Source organism: Choloepus didactylus, chromosome 9 (assembly GCF_015220235.1).
Source record: "Choloepus didactylus isolate mChoDid1 chromosome 9, mChoDid1.pri, whole genome shotgun sequence".
NCBI lineage: Eukaryota > Metazoa > Chordata > Mammalia > Pilosa > Megalonychidae > Choloepus > Choloepus didactylus.
The window spans coordinates 90,033,465-90,054,031 of NC_051315.1; the positions used below are offsets into that span (position 1 = coordinate 90,033,465).

At 36.2% G+C, this 20,567-nt stretch overlaps 1 long non-coding RNA gene across 1 annotated transcript in view; it reads left to right on the forward strand.

Moving 5' to 3' along the window:
- Window positions 1-7,434: 7,434 nt before the first annotated feature.
- The window catches only part of LOC119544848, a 180,433-nt gene continuing 167,300 nt past the window's right edge, over window positions 7,435-20,567 (forward strand). Inside the window, exon 1 of the long non-coding RNA XR_005218938.1 lies at window positions 7,435-7,472. This is a non-coding gene — a long non-coding RNA (uncharacterized LOC119544848). The remainder of the gene's footprint in view (window positions 7,473-20,567) is intronic.

A 20,567-nucleotide genomic window follows, 5' to 3' on the forward strand; every position in this document is an offset into this window, starting at 1 on the left:
GTCCTGGCACGCAATAGATGTGTATTTGTTTAATACTCCAACCAGAACCAAATATATTGAAGTCAACTATGTTATTTTTATTAATATGAACCATACTTATTTTAAGAAATTAAGACAGCTTCTACTAAACTCTCATGTATTATTGCTAAATAGCTGTTAAAATATCTGAGAGAGTAAACCTTTATTAGAAGATTAAAGTATGTGGTGGTAGGAAATCAGTACCTATTGACCATCTATTATGTAACAATTCCATACTAGGTTCTTAAGCTATATCAGTCCATAATTATAGGAAGATAATTGTGGATAAAAGTGGGAAACAGTTGTACCAGTTTGACTATACTTCAGTTACAAAGTTGATTGTACTTCAACACAAAATTTAATCATGAAATCCTTGAAGCCACAACAAAAATCAATATAGTCATTGATTAAAAGCACACATATTTTCAGGAGTGACTTTTTATACCATGTATATTTAAGATAATTTTTAAGAGAATATCTAAGGGTCTTACATAGATATAATTAAATAACTTATTGAGTAATGGTTCTAACAGCAGTTTTAGTGGAAAAGCAAAATGTTTCCCATATAGATAGATCTTTTATTGACTCTCAATTAAAGAATAGCATTTTGCCAAAATGTTTCTATGGAAAACTAACTAACCTGGGCCCAGGCCATTGCTGTCCTTACGAAGCAGTGCACCTTGAGGAACTGGTGGGTCCTCTGCTTTAGACTCTATTTCACGTATGTGTTTGTCCAACCAAATGTTGTCAGGAGTTGAATGACACTCATTTCAAGTCTGAGCATTCTGGCCAATACATGGAGCACCAGGATTCTGTGTTGCTGGTTGAAGCAGAACTCAAACACCACATAACAGATTTTCAGGTGCCCAAGTTGACATTCTCTTATGAGAATTCAAGATTTTGACTTACATATTTTCCCCCAGAGCAATGGTCCCATCTCCACATGGAGGGATCGCTTTTCTCAGTGAAGATTTGTTTCATGTGAGCAGGGACCAAACGAGGATTAAAGAGTAGAACATGTATTTTTAATTGTGAATATGCACACAGTTATAAACCACATCTATTAATAATGGCTAACATTTATTGCAAATACATGTCAGGAACCAGGCAAAGTGGTTTATGTGGGTTGTCTCATTTGATCCTTGTATCCATCAGAGAAGTTGGGGTTATTTTCCTCGTTATTTTGCAGATTGGAAACTAAGACTGGTGCCTGAATTGCACATTAGCAAGGGTTGGCACTGGGATGGAACCCAGGTTGTCTGTCGACAGCACTTGAGTCCTGACAATTCTGCTAAACTGCCTCTTCTAACCGTTTGTCTCCAATCTCCTGCCACCACCTTAGTTCAAGTCCTCATCACCTCTTGCCAGAGTTCTGAGCCAGAGACACCCTTCATAGGTGTACTGCCAAAATTTGAAATGCAAATCAGTTTCACAAACATTATTTTTAGTTAGAAGATATCATTTTTTATTCTTGGGTCCACAAAATGTTCTTTCAAATTTATCAGAGTTTCACATTTTAAAAATGTCATGGTTTTTATGTTTTTGTTTAACTCTAAGAGAAAGGGCAGAAAGAAGGAAATTAACATTTATTGAGCCCCTAATACGTGTTAGACAATATTGCTTTGCTTATGAGTCTTCAGTACAACCCTGAAAGTGGGATTGAGCTCGATCCTTATATCTCTTAGGGGCCTCACGCTGTGCAAAATACTTTGCATATGTTAATTAATTTAGGGAGGCAGTAGGTATATCATTAACCCTTTGCAATTTAGACTGCGAGACTAGCGAATGACATTGGAGGTCAGTCTTCTCAACTTTCTGAGGCGGACCAAATAGAACATAGAGGATCTTTGGTTTTCAAACAACCAACTTTAAATTACTGATTCTTTGTCTCTGCATATTAATATTGGTGGACCCAAGCAATGACTGAAATAATGAGAAAATAAACTTTACCATAAAGGTCAAAAACTGATACCTTTTTTCTGGAAAAACAGTTCTGGTTGGTTTTGTCAATGTTTCATTGAAGTTGGGTTTGTTTGACTTCTGAGTTCTGTGGTCTGTCCTTTTCTTACTTCTTTTACAACTTCTATAGCACGAATACATTGGTGGGTACAATGTGTTGCCTGAAGAGGATATGAGACTTGCTTTGTCAAGTTCTTTAATTGTTTGGTTTAGCAATTCTTGAAAAATCTAGTGTCAATAATACTTTCTTCCAACCAGATCTTCTTGTGACTTTGTTGGCTATAAAAAGCTGCTTATCCGCTCTTGCCATGACCTTTTCTGAAATTCCCAGTTTTGTGCACCCAGGTTGGGGACCAAGGAAAGGATATATAAATAAACATAGATGGCCAATACAGGCTGTTTCAGAGAACACCTATCATTTAATTTAAATTTAGGGCCCATTCTAGTGCCACTATGAAGTGGCTATCAATTCATCCCAGTATTAAGTTTCAAGAATCTTGTTTTTTTTTTCCACTGGTCTCTACTGGCTAAGACATATGCAATTGTGAAAGGCATAAATAACCTATGATTCATTCAAATGTATTTCCTTTTGGAGGTACGTTTCCACTATCATATTTAGAAATTTTAGGAGAGAATTCTAAGCATAAAGATCCCTGATTGTGGAAACTTCTACCTTTGCTGAATTAGAGGAAGACATTAAATATCATCCTATTGTCCTACATGTTCAATAGGGTTTCTTAAAAAATTCTCTCTCTCCACATGCACAAACACACACACACACACGAACACACATATGGGGAGGGTATTTTTCTTTTGGTGCTATGACATTTCTCCATTACATAGGATGCTCATGGTACCATGTTAGGCCATTGCCAGGCAATACAGAGTTGGGGCCAGGAGTTGGTTGGGAATGAGGAGGGTTGGGGGGTAAGGGATGTCTAACTAATTATTGATCAATTTGCTATGTCTATTTAGTCAGTCAGTCTCCAGATACTTTTGTAGTCTTTACAGAAGACAAATGTTCACAGTTTAAATATCCCTAAATATATAACAGATGAACAAGCATGCTTTGGTGTGTAAATGCTGCATAGATTCAGAACCATCAAAAAGCCCCTCAAAAATGCTTTTCCATCTGCTGCTTCTAACTACATATCGCACATCCTGGCAGCGCACTTCACAGTGGTGTGAAAGATAGGTTCAAAGCCAACCTGGCAAAATCTATTTATCTTTTTTTTCCCCTTTTCAAAATGTGTTTCTTTGTGCAGCTAAACTAGCAAACATATATAGGAACAAGGTGCCAGGGCAAGAGGAGGCACTTGTCAGGCCTTAAGCTTTCAGGAGAAAACCTGCTTCATATTATGCCCTAAAACACTGACATCAAATTGTGCCTTCTTAGAAAGTATGGATTCGAGATGCCTTGGATTTTGTGTTCTCAGTAAAACCCACTTCTGAGTGATGACTCTTTGTCCAGGAGAACCCTGCAAGTCTCCTGAACAGCCCCAAAGATAGAGTGGCCAGAAGAGCCATTTGCAGAAAATATGTGATAGTGTTCTTCAGAAGAGTATGCTTTAGTTTTCATTGACTTAACTATATACAACTCAGGAAGTAGATTCATGATAGGCATGCACTGGTTTTATTCAAGGCAGCTTTCAACTATAATCCTCCTTATGCCCCACTTAGAAGCTTGGACTTTTATATGCATCATGACGATCCTTGTTTACATAGTGGTGAGAATTAGCAACCTAGTAAAAAAGTCTTCTTATTTAAAACAGAACTACAGTCAGTTCCTCTTGTGAACATTCATATTTTTCAGGTTAAAAATGTCTCTAGAAGGGTAATCTTTATGGCTGTCTTGGATTATGATAAATTGTTAGGTTACGTTAACACGTCATGTAGATAACCCATTTCTCTTTCCTTTTACCTTTTACTGATGCTCTACTCTAGTATAAGAGGGTAGGAATATTACACTTGTTTAGCAGTCAATAAAAATAAATCAAAATAATACTATTGTTACCTAAAAGTGAAAGCTCTATCTCCTCTCAAATTAATTAGTCATTTGGAGAAACAACGAGATAAATCCTAGAGCCTCTTAATGATTCATTCTGATACCCTTTAAGAGCTCAGGTTTGGCTTGATTTAATCATATTTCTTGTGATAATTTAATAATCATTACCACATGTTCTAATCAATGAGAAGTTGAGCACGATTCTCTCATGGAGGTATCATGACACATTTTATGGGTGGGCAGGGGTTTCCTTCATGGAATCAACACCAAAAGTGACACAGTTTTCTTAACACATTTCAGCTCTGTTGCACAGTGATAGATTTATAGGCAGTCAAAATATTGTTTTCGAATGACTTTTGATCATCTACATTTTTTTAATCTTTTTTGAACTTTTTCTTCTCTTTGAACTTATTCATAGTTTTGGTCTTTTTTATATTTACTTTTTATAAATGCATTTTTCCACAAATATTCATTGGTAGTAGGATATTTTGGTGAAAATTAAGCAAACATGGTCCCTTCACTTGTGAAGCTTATAATCTGGTGAGAAAAAAGAGGTAAGTGAGAAAACAAGCAAGGTCTATATATCTGTTTATACATATATTCACTTATTCAATCTTGTTCAATCATTCATTCATTCTGATAATTGTTGTCTATAATTATATATTATCGTAAGTGCCATGAAGGAGACAAGCACTGTGTAGTAACAGAAATTTCGATAGGAGAGATCTCCTTATGTCAGGTACTATAGAAAGATCTCTCTGAAGACTTGACTAAGCCAATACCTAGAATTTGAGTAGAGCCAGCTCTGCAAAAAAGGAATGGGCATCTTAGGCAGAGAGAATTGCAAGTGTGAAGGCCACAGAAAGGAAAGGTATATTCCTGGAACTAAAGAGAGGCTAGGCTGTCTTGAACCAGTAAGTGAGGGGGAGAATGTTAGGAAATGAAGCCAGAGCTGAGGGCCAGCTCGAGTTGTTAAGAAATTTAGACTTTATTTCTAGTGCAATGGGAAGCTGTTGAGAGGGTTAAGCAAGATGTAACAGAATCCAATTATTTGTTTTGGTTTTACCAATCTCGCTATTGCTGCTTGGAAAACAGATTGGAAAGAGGGAAGAGTAAAATCAGAGAGCTAGGTAAGAAGGTTTAGTAGGAAACAATATGAGAAATAATGGTTTCTTGGATCAGGAGAAGTGAGAATAGGAAAGGAGAAAAAAGTTGGATTCAAGGAAGGTTTAAAAATTAATGAAGACAGGTCTTACTAATGATTTCTTTATGGAGGGAGAGGGTAAGTGGGGAGGAGGTGGCAAATTTCTGGCCAACACAGTTCTAGATGATGTATCATTGGGGAATGATCAGATTTGCAAGAAAATCAAGGGATTAATTTTGAACAGGTTAAGTTTAAGATCTTTATGAGACTCTCAGTAATTGGAGGAGCTGGGAGTCAAACCTATGTAATATGGCCCAGAGCCCATCATGTTAAACACTTTTTGTAGCTTCTAATGAGGAAGCCGCTGGACATTTGAACTTTGAGTTCAGAAGGGAAGATTTGGGTTAATTCAAATTTGAGGGTCATCAGCAAATAGACATTATGTGAAGTTGGATGGATGAGATCACCATGGAAAGGGAAAGGAAGAGCTCTCTAGGTTTTACTTCCTGCTCTGTTAAAAATTATATTTCTATTCTTTTACCAAAACTCTTCCTCTATGGAGCTTGATGGGTTTAAGCACTCTGGGATTTGGAATGCCATTATGCCTCATCCTGGTTATATTTGCCTCAAAGTGCTGAAGATGAATATAGATGTCATAATATCCATTATCAAAAGCACAGTTTCCAAACAGTTTTAATCACAACACCAAGTATTTAAACAAAAGTTGTTTCTGAAACCATAAACAAAACAGATTAGGAAAAAAAAAAAAATAAGCTTCTCTAGGAGAGGCAAGGGGTGGCAAAGATGGAGGGCTGGCAGAGCTCTAGCTTACTGTTCCCTCCCAGTCTCCTACACTCCCAGCTGCAGAAGCCCCTCTCAGGATTTCAGGAATTATGGGCGAAAAAAGCATGGCTTTACAACAGTGATTACAAACTAAAATGCTTATAGGGGACTGCCAAAAAAAAAAAAAATGTTAAGGAATTATACTAGGTATTTTATATTAAACATGTGGGCATGTTCTTCATTTACACAAAGAAATATATTCTCCTCCAGACTCATATAAAACTCAGTCCTCCAAATCCATTTCTCATTTTATAATTTTTGATGGTGATATAGCAGCAGAGAAACAGCAATATGAATGTGATTTTTAAAAGGCAGTCTACAGCCGCAAGATAGGGGAGGCATCGGAAATTGTTGGGAAATGTGGCAAACGGGGCACAGGTCCCCTTGCTCCATCTTCTGGGGTTTCTGCTGCTTGCCTCTGGCCATTTGGTGATCTTTGGGAATGTGGGCACAATATTGCTAGAACCTTCTGAATTTTTAAAAAGAAGTTCTTCATTTTTATATTAAATCTACTGATTTTAAAATGTTAGCTCAATATTTTTAAACACTTTACTAACTGAATTAAATATATGTATAGGTCAAATCTGGCTCAGTCTGTGGGCTACTAGTTTGTGAAACTGCTTTAGAAGAATTCATATTTACCAGTAGAATGTATAAAAACCTCTTGGAACACCCAATATTTAGTTTCTTTGGGTTGATGAGTTCTTAACTATAAGTGATAGAATATTCTGGGCAATAGTTAAAACTTTGATTTATAATCTGTGCAATATAAGCCATATAATAAAAATGATTTCCAAACTCAGAAGAATAGTGTCAATGCCTGGCTCTTTCACCTAGGCCAGAAGCACTTCTAACAGATCAGGCCCCTATCAGAAATTTCCCATGCACACAGAAAATGTAAAAACTATTGTATTTTGGAAAGAACACTGATTTTTGTAGCTGAATCTGAGTCTGAATTCTGTGTGACTTTGGGCAAGTTACTTAAGATTTCTTAGCTTTATTCTTCTCAGCTATAATTGAAGCATAATAATACCTTTTTAATAACTATATAAAGATAAAAGTAGATCATAAATTTTAATGCCTGACATTTAGTAGACGCCCAATAAATGGTAGACATATAATTGTCACAGACCATATCTCCAAATACATTTCTTTCTCATGACCTAATGTATTCACCAAGTTTTGTAGGGATTATTAAATTGTTTAGTCCCCATGACATATGAAATACGAAATACCTTCAATGTTAATTAACATTATTATATAACAAGAGCCACATATTACCCAGACATGTACAATGTATAGTTGTATACAAAGCACAATATTATAGATCTGGGCGAATAAATCACAGTTTCGATAAAACCTTACAATGTCTAGTAGTCATACTCAAATGGTTTGAAGAGTTAGTAATAATATCATTTTTTTTTTCTGTTTTAGTTCCTAGAGTATCCTGCACAGTGAGGATGAATTTGCTGAAAGATTTGGGGGCAGACTCAGATTTCACAGGTATGTTCCCGGTTTCTACTACTGCAGAAAACATTCCTCCTAAAAGTTTCCACCATAGAATGACCTCCTAGATCTATTATTTTTCATTTATTTTACAAACATTACAAGGAGTACTGAAAAGGCTCTTTCCATTCTGTCTAGACACCTTTTCCTACACAACATCCTGAAACATAAGAATAAGCACAAAAATGAACATATTACACCAAGCATACCACTGAGAGGGAATGACACATTTAACAGTTTTCCATGTGGGAGGCATATTGATGGGAATTATCCCTGCTTTGCTTATGGACCCTCTGTCGTGGTTGGGAGGGACTGGTCATGCTTCACCACACACTTGAAGCATGTTTTAATTGGCTGGGAGCCTACAGTGGCTTGGGTGTGAGGTGGGAGTTTAAAAGGAATTGGTGTTTTCCATGGTGAGTAGGCTGCGTGCAGCTCATTGTTGGTACTCATGGGAAATTTATCCTTTAAGGACCTAGTGAATGATTCGCATGCTTAAAATAATGTTGTCAAATCGCAAGTTTTTTCAATAATATCAAGATATTTTTCAACGATGTGTAACTACCTATGGGAAGTAATTTACTCTTCTTGACTGGTTATTTTTATCTGGGTAGGGATTATAATTTTAAATTAACAAAACACTAGCTCACAGGGAAAACCCTTCTTCCTTCTTTGGCTCGCAGAGATGTTAGCCGCTAAGGAAGACCTTCACAGCAATATTGTCTTACCAGTTATTTTAAGAGAACAATCCTTGAATGGGACCAAGAGCCTTTCTAAACACTGTGTTCAGAAAACAAGAGGGAGTTCATGCAACCACTTAACACTTCTTGAAAGCAAATACTTGCAGGACTAACATTCAAGCCTTTAATCAGACTAGATATGTTTTGTGCACCACGTCCAATATACTAAATACCCTCAATATATACCAACTTCTCCCAAATTTTGATGGTTGACACACAATCCCAATTTCCCATTGATTTACAGGGACATGTGCATACCAGCATAGAGCAAAGAACACCATTACTTTAATTTTTTTGAAAAGTTTTCATGTCCCTGTAAGAAAAGGTAAGAGATCTTTAAAAATTAACTCTGACACTTGATTTATTTTTAGGAAAATGTACATCCCCACATGAAGATTTTTATGTGTTTTAATGTTCATGAACAGCCAATATTTAAACTTAACATGGCTCTGAAGCTTTAAAATTTTTTCTACCATATATATATATATAAAATAAATTTTGAGGTATTCTCTATTATATATAAATATAAATTACAAATGTATTTCTTACCCATTTGGTAAATTGGCACCTATCATGATACCTGCCATATATTACATACTCAATAAAATAAAACTATATCAATATGTACCTTTCTTGAATAACATAATGATTAAAGCAATTTAAGCAGCTTGGAGGTCAGGGGTATAATTTTTGACATTTTATGGTAGAGTTTTTCCATACACACAATTTTCTAGCTCCTCTTCATTGCCTTTAGGAATGGAAATACAGTATTAATTTCTTGCACATTCCACAACACCTCTGTGATTATGGCTCTGTGAAAATAATTCTAGGTAAACCTGGAACCATATTTTTACTGTTCTATTTTTTTTAGATGGGTAAATATTTCCCTAGTTTATCTCACTGTTCTATTTTCCCCCTGTGTTTTTTGGCCAGTGGTTGATCTGATTGTACCCACTGCCTGAATCAGGTCCTTTTGAATCATTTAGTCTTTCCTGAAAATAAGGAATCCATAAATTAAATTGGAAATTAGCCAGGAAAAGATATGGAGAAGCCTTACATGCCTATTACTAACTGAAAGAAGCCAGTGTCAAAGGCTACATATTGTATGATTCCAACGATATGACATTCTGGAAAATGCAAAACTATAGAGACAGTGCAATGATTGTGGTTGCCAGGGTGTTCTAGTTTGGTAATGCTACCAGAACGCAAAACACCAGAGACGGATTGGCTTTTATAAAAGGGGGTTTATTTGGTTATACAGTTACAGTCTTAAGGCCATAAAGTGTCCAAGGTAACACATCAGCAATTGGGTACTTTCACTGGAGGATGGCCAATGGTGTCCAGAAAACCTCTGTCAGCTGGGAAGTCACATGGCTGACGTCTGCTCAAAAGTTCTGGTTTCAAAATGGCTTTCTCCCAGGATGTTCCTCTCTAGGCTTCAGCTTCTTTCCAGAATGTCTCTCTCAGTTGCTCTTGGGGCATTCGTCCTCTCTTAGCTTCCCCAGAGCAAAAGTCTACTTTCAAAGGCCGTCTTCAAACTTTCTCTCATCTGCAGCTCTTGTGCTTTCTTCAAAGTGTCCCTCTTGTCTGTAGCTCCTCTGATAAAACATCACTCACAGCTGCACTGAGTTCCCTCTGTCTGTCAGTTCATTTATATGGCTCCAGTGACTCAACTTAGTCACACCCTAAATGGGTGGAGCAACACCTCCATGGAAATTATCCAGTCAGAGTCATCACCCACAGCTGGGTGGGGCACATCTCCAAAGAAACACTCAAAGAAATCTAATCAGCACTGATAATGTCTGCCCACACAAGATTAAAACAAAGATAATGGCATTTGGGGGACATAATACATTCAAACTGGCACACAGGGTTTCAGGGGGGCAGGGTGGGGAGAGGAGGGGAGGGATGAATGGGTAGAGTATAGGGGATTTTTAGGGCAGTGAAACGATTCTGGATGACACCTTAATGGTGGACAAATGACACTGTGCATTTGTTAGAACTTATAGAACTGTACAGCACAGAGTGAAGTCTAATCTAAACTCTGGACTTTAGTTAATATTAACATATCAATATTGGTTCATCAATCATAAATGTACTACACTAATGCAAGGTGTTAATAAAAGAGAAAACCATGGGAGTTTAGGGGAGGTGGGGAAGGAGATGGGAGAGGCTATGTGAGAACCCTCTGTACTTTTCTGTTCATTTTTTCTATAAACCTAAATCTGCTCTAAAAAATACTGTTAATTACAAAATAAGGAGGTTAGTAATAGACGATCTTGTTGAACTGAGAACCACATCTGGTTAAGATCCCAGAGGTTCTCCCAAAGAAATACATTACATTTCAAAAGATGGCATTTCTTTGGGGAGATACATTTTTATTCTCCTGTATCTGGTCATCTTAAAATCAGATGAAAAACATTTTATTTCCTCTTCTTTTTCTTTCTTTCTTTTTTTCTGGGTTGGTAAAATCTCTAAGTCACTTTTTTGAGTCCTTAATGCCTCTCATATACAAAAAGCAAGTGTAGATCTATTTGCAGAACAAAGTGTGAAAGAATTAACAGAGGCTGATTATTCAATAGTAATTCAGCCTCAGACTTAATGTTTCAATTAAAACTTAATAAGCATGCATGAGATGTATTTACAGTGTATGTTGAGTAGTGGTAAAAAAAACCTTGTTTTGCCCACTTTTGCAAACTGGTAGATAGAACATATTTGTTTACTTGTAACATGATAATTCCTGGAGGTGTGAACACTGGGGTATGGAAGAGGTGAAGAGACAAACATTATAACAGGTATTCTGCAGAAGTGTCAAGAGATGCAGAATGTTGCAACACAAACAAAAGATGGTGAATTGAAAATGATCTGTCCAGGGGTTGAACTAAAATTCTAAAAATGGCAAATAATCACACTATGTTGCTTGATTTATGAATCTTTAGAAGAATTTAAGATGGCTTCAAGAGGAGAAGTTGCATTGTAATTTTTAAATAGATATTATTTCATTATTAATGATTAGTATATATTAAGGGAAAATGAGTAATAATACTTTGTAGTATCACATGAAATGGATAAAAGATGGCCATATTCCATTGCCTTAATTTAAAATATGATTTTTAAAGCATGGTAGGCAAAATTATCTATTTAAGTGAAGTCCTCAATTTAGACTTCAATTTTGTACCTTTTTAAAGAATTAAATGATACTGATTGTTTATAATTAGGTATTTGTAAAATCTCAAATCTAATTTTTTATTTTTAGTACTTTAAATGAACCATTTTCTTCATTTTAAATGAATTGCCTAATTAACATATTTTTCACAGTGAAATTTTATTTTATTAACTATTTTTCACATATTTAATAAAATGATAGAATCATGAGGAGATGATCGGATGCCAATTAAACTCTCCTCTCCTTTTGTCTTTTCAGAATCCTGGCTAAAGTCAATTAAAAAAAAAATTAAGTCTACTGCTTTCTGGAGCATCGTTATTTTTGTCAATAATCATTCATTTTTTTTCTTTTGATGAATATAGACATTTCATTTTGAAAAGAGAACATATGCTTTAAAAAAGACAAAATCTAACTATTAAATAAGTATGTTTCAAAGAGAAAAGTGATGTCTCAATCTGTCAGGAAAGTATCCAATTTAAAAAGAAAATGCCATTATTTTCTGCTACTAATTCAGTCTTTCACCAACATTGTAGAAAGTTTAACTCTTCAACTTATATTTTTAAAAAGTAAATTCATGCAATTGAGTAAAGCAAGCTCTTAATCTCTTCAATCTACAATATATATTTTTCTCCCTATTGCCAAAACATTTCCGTAAAAAAGAACAACTAGCAATATCTAGCCAAAGCAACTAGGCAAGTTAATGATTTTCTCTCTCTCTCTCTACCAGGTTGGTTTGGCTCTTTGTAGACACTGCTAAGCCAGCTCATGTTACTGCTTGAAGCAAAGTGTTCTGGAGTTTTGCTTAGTGTTTCTTTTGGTTGTTTTTTTTTTTTTTTTTCCTCATTTTGATAGTGCTTTTGTTTTTTGGAAATCTTTGGGAAGTTTGTCATCCAACAGTACTAAAACAGCCTGTTGGATTTTTAAAATTTAAATATCATAACAAAAAAGAATAAATCGAATGTGAGAATAGCAAAAATGTTTAGAACCTTTCAGTCTTTTGCTGCAATATAACACTCATTGCAATGATAATGACCATGAAAATAGAAAAAAGATGTATAAATTCTGACATAAGAAAGGTATATACTTTCTTAAGAGGTGATCTGTAGATGCAGAGATAACTTTTTTGTGACATAGAGGAGTTTTGGGTGCAGTCAAAAAGGCATAAAATATTACTAATGTAATTCCTTTGATCAGTCACAACCAATTTCAAACCAAAATTATCACTTAAAGAAAAAAGCTCTACACATAAAAGTGCACAGACCCACTTCAGTGTTTGAATGTTTAAAAGCCTGAAGAGTAGATACTGGGAGATTTTTTTCTCCCTGTTTCCTATTTCAAACAAACAAACTAACAAATAATCCATACATAAAGAAATAACTTTTACGATGTTGAAAATTTACTCAGTGTGAGTCATTGATCTAAAAGAAAGGCAGGAAAGTTCTACAATCTAATGGAGAATGGAGGGAGAAAGAGCTGTGATCACCATAGCAATATTTCTCTATTGTGGAGTTGTTAAAGAGTTATCTGAGGTGCTGATTTAAAAAGCAGATTCTTTGGCCTCATAGTTACCTGTGAAAACAAGCTCTGAGTTGAGTCTGAGAATATGTATTTGTTGTAACAGCCTCTGCAGGTGCTTATACACACTGACTGCCACGTGGAAACCACTGTCCGTTTACCTAATGTTTAAGGGTATGGGCTCTCACTCAGTCCAGTGTGGGTGGTCCTACTTGGGAGGTGGTTTTCCTCTCTCTAGTGATTCATGGGGCCAGGTTCTTCCCATCCTGTGATCCCTGTATCCCCAAGGGTGCCTGAGTCCTCTGCTTTCAGCTGGTGGATGGAGCGAGAGAGATAATGGTGACTGCAGACTCACATCTTTAAAAACCTGGACTAGAAGCAACACTTGTCACTTTTTTGGAAGAAACAATTAAATGCCACACTATGAAAGGCAGAGTTCAACTATTTGTTAGATTGTTCATCTCCAACGCACTAGTCACTTGACTAATGAGATAAATTATAAATACTATAAATGACTGCTGTGATGATCAAATGATATAGCACATGAAACTGTAACACTCATGTCACGAGACAATGGTACATTATTTTTTCTTGTCTATTAAAATAGACCCTATGCATATATTTATTAAGCAATCATTTTGGGGTATAATATAACTAGCTAGCTATTTGTAATAACATTTCCAATATAATTTGCATACCCTTTCTAGAAATATTTTTCAATGGCACAGTATGACAGCACAGAGGTTTTTTTTTGCTACAGTACTTGTATTTAAAAGGAAGATGCACAGAAAGTTTTAAAAACTTAAATATGATCATTATGGGAGCATAAAAGGAAAAAAAACTTACCATATATAATTTATGCAAATGATTTTGTACAAAAGATACCTAATAGGATGAAATCTCTTTTTTATAACTTTGTTGAAAATAAAGGAGCCTATTTTTTTTTTTAGTGAAAATTTTCCATCCAGGCATGGAATTTTCCTTCCTTTCCTGGCTTGAACCAAGGAAAGATACAGTTATTCTGAGCTGTTATGTTCCACCCTCTTCTGAGATACATTTTAATAATATCAGGCCATAATAAGACACATGAATTGATTAACATCAGTTCATATTTATTTATTGAGTGGATAATCAGAACCACTGAATCAAATCAGATGCATCTTAGAATGTTACACTATACGGAGGTAGAATGAGTCCCTAATCTCAAAGTTCTCACAAAATGCATCTTAAAACAGGACAACAAACACTGAAGTAATATTAAAGTTTAAAGTACTCATTACAGGAACACTCATTGTTTGGCAGCCAACCCTAGAAATTGTGGGTGGTAGTAGCCATTACTACAAAACAGTGACAATTATATGGCAATGACATTTTTCAAGTACTTCATACTTCCTAGGTATTATTCTACATGATGGATAGATAGACAGTTAGACAGACAGATATAAAATTTCATTTAGTTACACACGGAAATAGTTGTCTTGGAAGTTGTACAAGGAAGATACTTGTCTTTGGTAAATTTCCCCAGAGCAGACTCTGATGAGAGGATGTGTGTACAAGCTTTCCTTTAAGGTAGGGCTCCCAAGAGAAGCCAGTAAGGGTGTGAGGGAAGCAGGACAAGGCAAGGGAAGAGGCCAGCGGAGCATGAGTTCAGGTGAAGCCCCAGCTGCAATCTGAACCTCCAGGAAACTTTGGAGGGCAAATCACAGCTCAGTTTGTCCACTTAAAGGCATAAGGGCTGGGCTTTTATGTGCCTTCCTGGGTCTGTTTTAAGATTACCCAGTGGTGAATATAAACTCCCCGGCACTTCCAGCACCATGCCCAGGAAGGCAAAATGGTTCTAATGGCCCAAAAGCAGTCCTCCAGAAAGAGTAACAAATTCAGGATTTGAAGCAAAAGCCCTGGATGCTGGGGAGGGGTTTTCATGAGAGAGATCTGAGGGAATCTGGGCAGAGCACCAACGGTGTTCATTTCAGCATCATTATTTTTACTTAAGAGATGAAGAAATAGAAGCTAGAGAAGTGGAAGAACTTTTCCTAGACGACATGAGTACTAAACGGAACAGCCCCAAATGAGCTCAGGTCTGTGACTCCAAAGCCTGGGTTTTGGGGAATTATGGGATATACAGGAAGAATGTGACAATTGGAATGTGGCAGAAATGAGCAGGTTAAACAGGGTGAGCACATAGTAGCAAACCATTAAGAGTCTGTTCCTCCAGACACCCCCCCTCCCGCCCAAAAAAAATGCCTAGTATGAGGTGGTGAAGACTTGGAGAATGAGGCTTGGGTAATTTTTTTAAAAGTCCGTGCTCTACTAATAATTGAAAGACTTTTTGTGCATTAATATCCAGGCTGACTATTTGGAATTCACAAAGCACAGCATTTCATATAGGACCTTGCTGGCAGGTGTTAGTTGGTGCTTGATGACCACCTTACAGCTTGAAGTGCAAAGTGCCTAACACAGCGCTTATGGTGGGTTGTGGAAAGGCTCACTGAAGAGAAATTACTCAGCAGCAATCTAATTTCTCCCCCACACAGCTGTAGAATTTTCAGTGCAGCCCCTGGTTTACCCATGGTGGTTACATAAGCCAACCACTTTTGGGGGGCAAAGTGAATCTGGCTGCATCTTGGAAGCTGAGTCTTTGAAAAAGCTCCCTCATTTTGTCACATGCTGGCAGCCTCTGCTCTCCCAAAGACAGTGGCTGGGTGGGGGAGGGGAGTTGGAAGCAGTGGGTTTGGCTTGTGGAGTCCAGTTGAGTTGCAAGGAACAGTACGCACCGCTCCTGCAGTGGCCTCCAGATTGAAGGAGCCTTCTTGGGAATCAGCAGAGCCGGCAGCCGAAAAGCATGAGAATATTGTGCATTTGTAAATATTTGAGCACATCTGCTTAGCTCCCTCCCAGTAAACCACTGGGAAAACCCGCCTCGCATTGTGCCATGCAATGCTGTTACCCTGCTCTAATTGTCAAATCTGTTGAGTGTTTTTCTCGTGCACACAAAAATTAAACATCGCTCTTCTCATTCATGATTAATTCAGCTGCAGTGCTGCACTGTGTCACATTGCATTTTTTAAAGTAATTGTTAAATTCTACCTCATAATCAGAGCAGTTTTAATTAACTTTTTGTCAGTTAATCTTTTTTCCTCATACATTTTCCATATCTGGTGTGTATACGGTGCCTCTCTGCTGAGGGGTTTGCAGCCCCACATTGTGAATGCTTAAGCTCTATTAGCGCCAGTGGGTGTGCCATGTGATGGGTGTGCCACGTGCTGCTGGAGAGCAGGGCCTCTCAGGCTGCATTCTGCTCTGCTTTCCTGGGCCTTGCCTGTTATGTCATTTGCATTAAATAGTTCCTCCGCAATTAACTCGTTTATAAACTGCAAAGTTTGGGTTGTCTTCTCTCTTCGTCCCGGAATATGTTTTCTGTTATAGGAGAGAAATGGCACATAGTAGAAGCTAAGAAGGCATATAGGCAGGAGGGATGAGATCAAACAGAATGTTGAAGAATTATCCTAAGGGCTTGGTCATGTTAAAAGTGTCCCTGGGTGATTCTTGTCTTCAGAACCAGCCCTTACTCAGCATACTTACTTCAGCCTCTCTAACCTTGGCAATATTACCAAAGTCACATTTTCACATATTTGAGGTTTTTTTTTTCCATCAGCTGTACATGCCTGTTAACTCATAACTCTCTTTCCCCATGTCTTTCACCCCTCAAATCATATTTCTTATGTGTGCATAACAAAGAAAATCCAATTTATATTAAATTTTACATATCCATGTTATTTTCTTTCTTGCAAGGTGCCCATGTTTAAAAGCAATTGTTTGTTAGTATTTCTAAAAATTTAAAACGATGCATACATCTGTGTAATAGTGCTACTACTCCTGCTTCTTCTAGAAGAGCAGCCTCTTTTGAGTATTTAAAGGATATATTTTTAAGGATATCTCATTAGTTTTCTAGTGTTAAAAAGCATAAGATTGAGGAAGAAGGAACTGATAATTCTCTACTTTAGAATCTGATGCTAAAATGCTGAGAGATTAAATAAACACACCAGCTGCTCAAATTGCTAGTTAAGTTATTTAAACAGCGTGGCCAAACCCGAAAAGAGGGAACACATTCATTCTATGAACACTTTCTCATAGAAAAAAGTACTTCAGGCTTTTTTTTTTTTAAGTACATTTTAGGCTTTGTACTAAGGTGTCCCTGAATTGAATTTATTGATATAACCTGTTCTTCCCAGAGTCTATCATAGGTTATCATTATTTAGATAAAAATTGAGTGAAACAGATTCCTACTAAAGAAATACTTTAGTACTTCTTAGGCAAATGTGTTTTGTATGAAGAGTTTTGACCTCAGAAGATTGAGTATGTGGGATTTGAAGTCTGTGTTCAAACTTCAAGTTTGTTATTTACATGCTATATGGACAGACAAGTAGCTTAACCCCTCAAATCTCATTTTCCTCATCTATAAAATGGGGATATTTCCTACCTTATGTTTTTTTTTAAGTATTTAAAAGAAATATTCTCAGTAAAATGGCTAAGTGATGATAATGATGATAATGTTGATGATGATGATGCCTTGTGCTTTTCACTGTGGTTGAAACAAAAGCATTTTCATCACTCTGCACTTAGAGTACAGTAGGCTCAGTTACCTGTCAGAGCACTTACCATGATCTGCCCTGAACCTGTCTCCCCAAGGAAGCTCCTTTCTGTGAGCTCCTGGAAAAACGACTTCCATCTTTTTTAACTTGGGTTTCCCAAATCTCTAACACAAAGTCTTGCACCCTGTGAGTACTCAATAAATTGTTGCTAAATTGCAATTGAATCCTAATTTCTGGTCTTTTACTCATTCAACAATATTCAGTAAACTGTACTGTGGCAAGATGAATAAAGCATAGTTCCTGTCCTCGAAGCATTTGGAGTTGAATGGGGAATTATCTATGTAGACAATTGCAAAACTCTGTGACAAGTGTAGTCACTCTGCCTCCTGGAGCTGGGAAAGGCTTTACTGAGAAGGCAGCACATATCTGGCTTTGGATAAGCAGGATTTATTGAGTCTGAGGGTAGGTCACTCAAGATAAACGGAACAGAGTATGCCAAGGGGCAGAATCATGAGACCCGGACAGGGTACATTCAGAAGATAGTGAGTGACTCTATTTGGTTGTATTCTGGTCCGTGGGAAAGTCAGTACCAGAGTTTTGTGGCAAACTGTGGACTGACAGGACTTTCCCGTCCTATCAGTCCTTTCCTATCTGTTTGTTAAACATCTACAGAATCCTTTTACTTCCGTGGTGTCTTGTCATCTGTGGTGATTGCCAAAGGTGAGAAAAACCAAAGGAGAGAAAAACAGAAGTCAGGTTCAAAAGTTCCCGGTGAATGCTTCCGCGGTGAGTAGGAAGTAGTAAGGATGAGGTGTGGGATAAATTTAAGGAGTGAGGTGTTGCAGACACAGGCTATGGAAACAGTCTGCAGATAACTTTGTCATTTGTATCCAAAAGTATGTTATATTGCCCTTAATGAATCCTTTTGTTGCATGTGTGTGTGGGTGGAAATGAACTTGTAATTCTGCTTCCAATGTGGTTGAGAAATTCAGCTCCCTGTTAGTGCTTTCCCAGAATTCTCTTATTTGCTCTTTGTATTGAAGTACAAAGTAGAATGGCTCTAATCCAATTTTGGTTTGGAAGCCAAGTAGGATGGGAGTGTAGATGTCACAGCAACATGCCCAAATTTGCTTCATTTTTGAGGTGTCGTGAATATGCTGTTTAGAATTACTCATCATTGGTATTCGTTTTCCTACACAGGGGTATTTTATGATTCTGCTTTCCTAACTTGTGAGTCCTAATGTAAAATGTGCTGATATATCAACTTTATTAATATGTAATTCCCTGGATCTATACACTTTAATTTATAATAATTTCTAAACTTGCCACTTAAAAACATATTAAAAGAGATGATATTAAACTATCACAGTCACTAAATCAATATTCAGGACTATTTTAATTTCTAGAAATCTCCTATGGTGAGAAGAGCATATATTTCTTGTTGATAGAGACAGGGAAACTATGTTAAAGGCTTACTTTTCATAATATTTACTTTAAAATAATTTAACCATGGCATAAAATATCAAAGAATTTTAGAGTTGAATTTGTAACCAAAAATAAATGTCCCATAAATTTTAGATTGCTAAATTTATAAAGTATTTTGATGTGAACATTCTCTATGTTTCAGGTAATAAAAACTAGACAATACAGATAACAATTGAATTCACTGCTTTTTAAAATTATATGCATACTTTATACAGTGAGCCTATTTAAAATCTCTTTTTTTAAATGTTAGACCTTTATATTTATAGTCTGTGACAATTTCCATTTTTCTTCTTACCACATCAAAAAATCACATTAATTATAAATGAAAAAAAAAAAGAATAAAATTTTGCTAAGTTTGTGGAAGTCTCTGGATCATGGATATATGTGATTTGCCCCCAAAAACAATAAAATTATTAGTTACTAGAAAGATTCCCCAAGGGCTTCCTTTTAGAATTCAAAGCACTCAATCCAATGTACTTTGCGATTGGGTATTTCCAAACTATACCAAATAGAAAATCTTTAGTATGCATAAATTAAAATTTAGTTATGGAAAATTAAACTGGAATTTGAATTTCTTAGACTCCAAACCAATACGAAGCTAAAAAATTCAATATCAGTCTCTTTTCTTTCTCAACATATAATGACTTGTCTTCGGGTATTATTCCATTTAGGAGATATTTTTAAAATAAAGTTTGTAAAGAATCCTAAAAGCATGAAAGTTTATGTGGCCAAGCTGTTGAAAAAACAAACAAGCAAAAAAAAAAAAAAAAAAAAAAAACTAGGTTAAACAGACAACAAAGAAAGGAACACTTTTTAAACATATCCTTTACATTAAAAAGTCTTAGAGCTAGGGACCCCAATTAAGAATCTATGTCCTTATTCATTCAAACTGGCTGAGTTTGGGGCAATAAATAGCATTTTTAATGTGTCTTAAACTTTAGAATTCATCCCCCATTTGCCCTCTGGACAAACAGCAATTGAAAAGATGCACGATTTCCAAAAAATCTCTTTAGTATTTAGTATTGATTCAAAGGGTATGAGCCATTACTATCTGAAAGTGTCAGCCGAGATTAGAATGGCCAAAAACAATAAAGCAGCTGTTGTAAGAATAGAAATAGGCTTCAGAATCAACAGTAAACAAACAAATAAATAAATAATGTGCTGCCTTAATCTGTACTCTACTGAAGATAGTTTGCAGAATTTTTATTGACTCTCTGCCATACTTATTTTCATTTACCTGCCTCAAAGCATCATCTCAAAAAGTGCAAAAGCATGTTGTTGATAAAATAGATTGTTATAGCTGAATTGAAAATTTCAGAACAACACATATTGTAATAAAATGGGGGAGGGAGGTTCAGGAAGACTTCAGCTGCAGCTTTTTGAAACCTATGTCAACATCACTGCTAGACTCAGGAAGATGGTTATTTTACACTACAAAATTTAATAAGCAAATCTTTATAAAGTGATTAAGTGACAAGTATTACTAAAAGCCATAAAGTCTGAGTCTTTATTTACTGAAATGCTTTCCTAGCACATTGTTCCCATATTGCAGTCTGCTTTACAGTGTTATGTTTTGTAATGTACTCAGCTACTC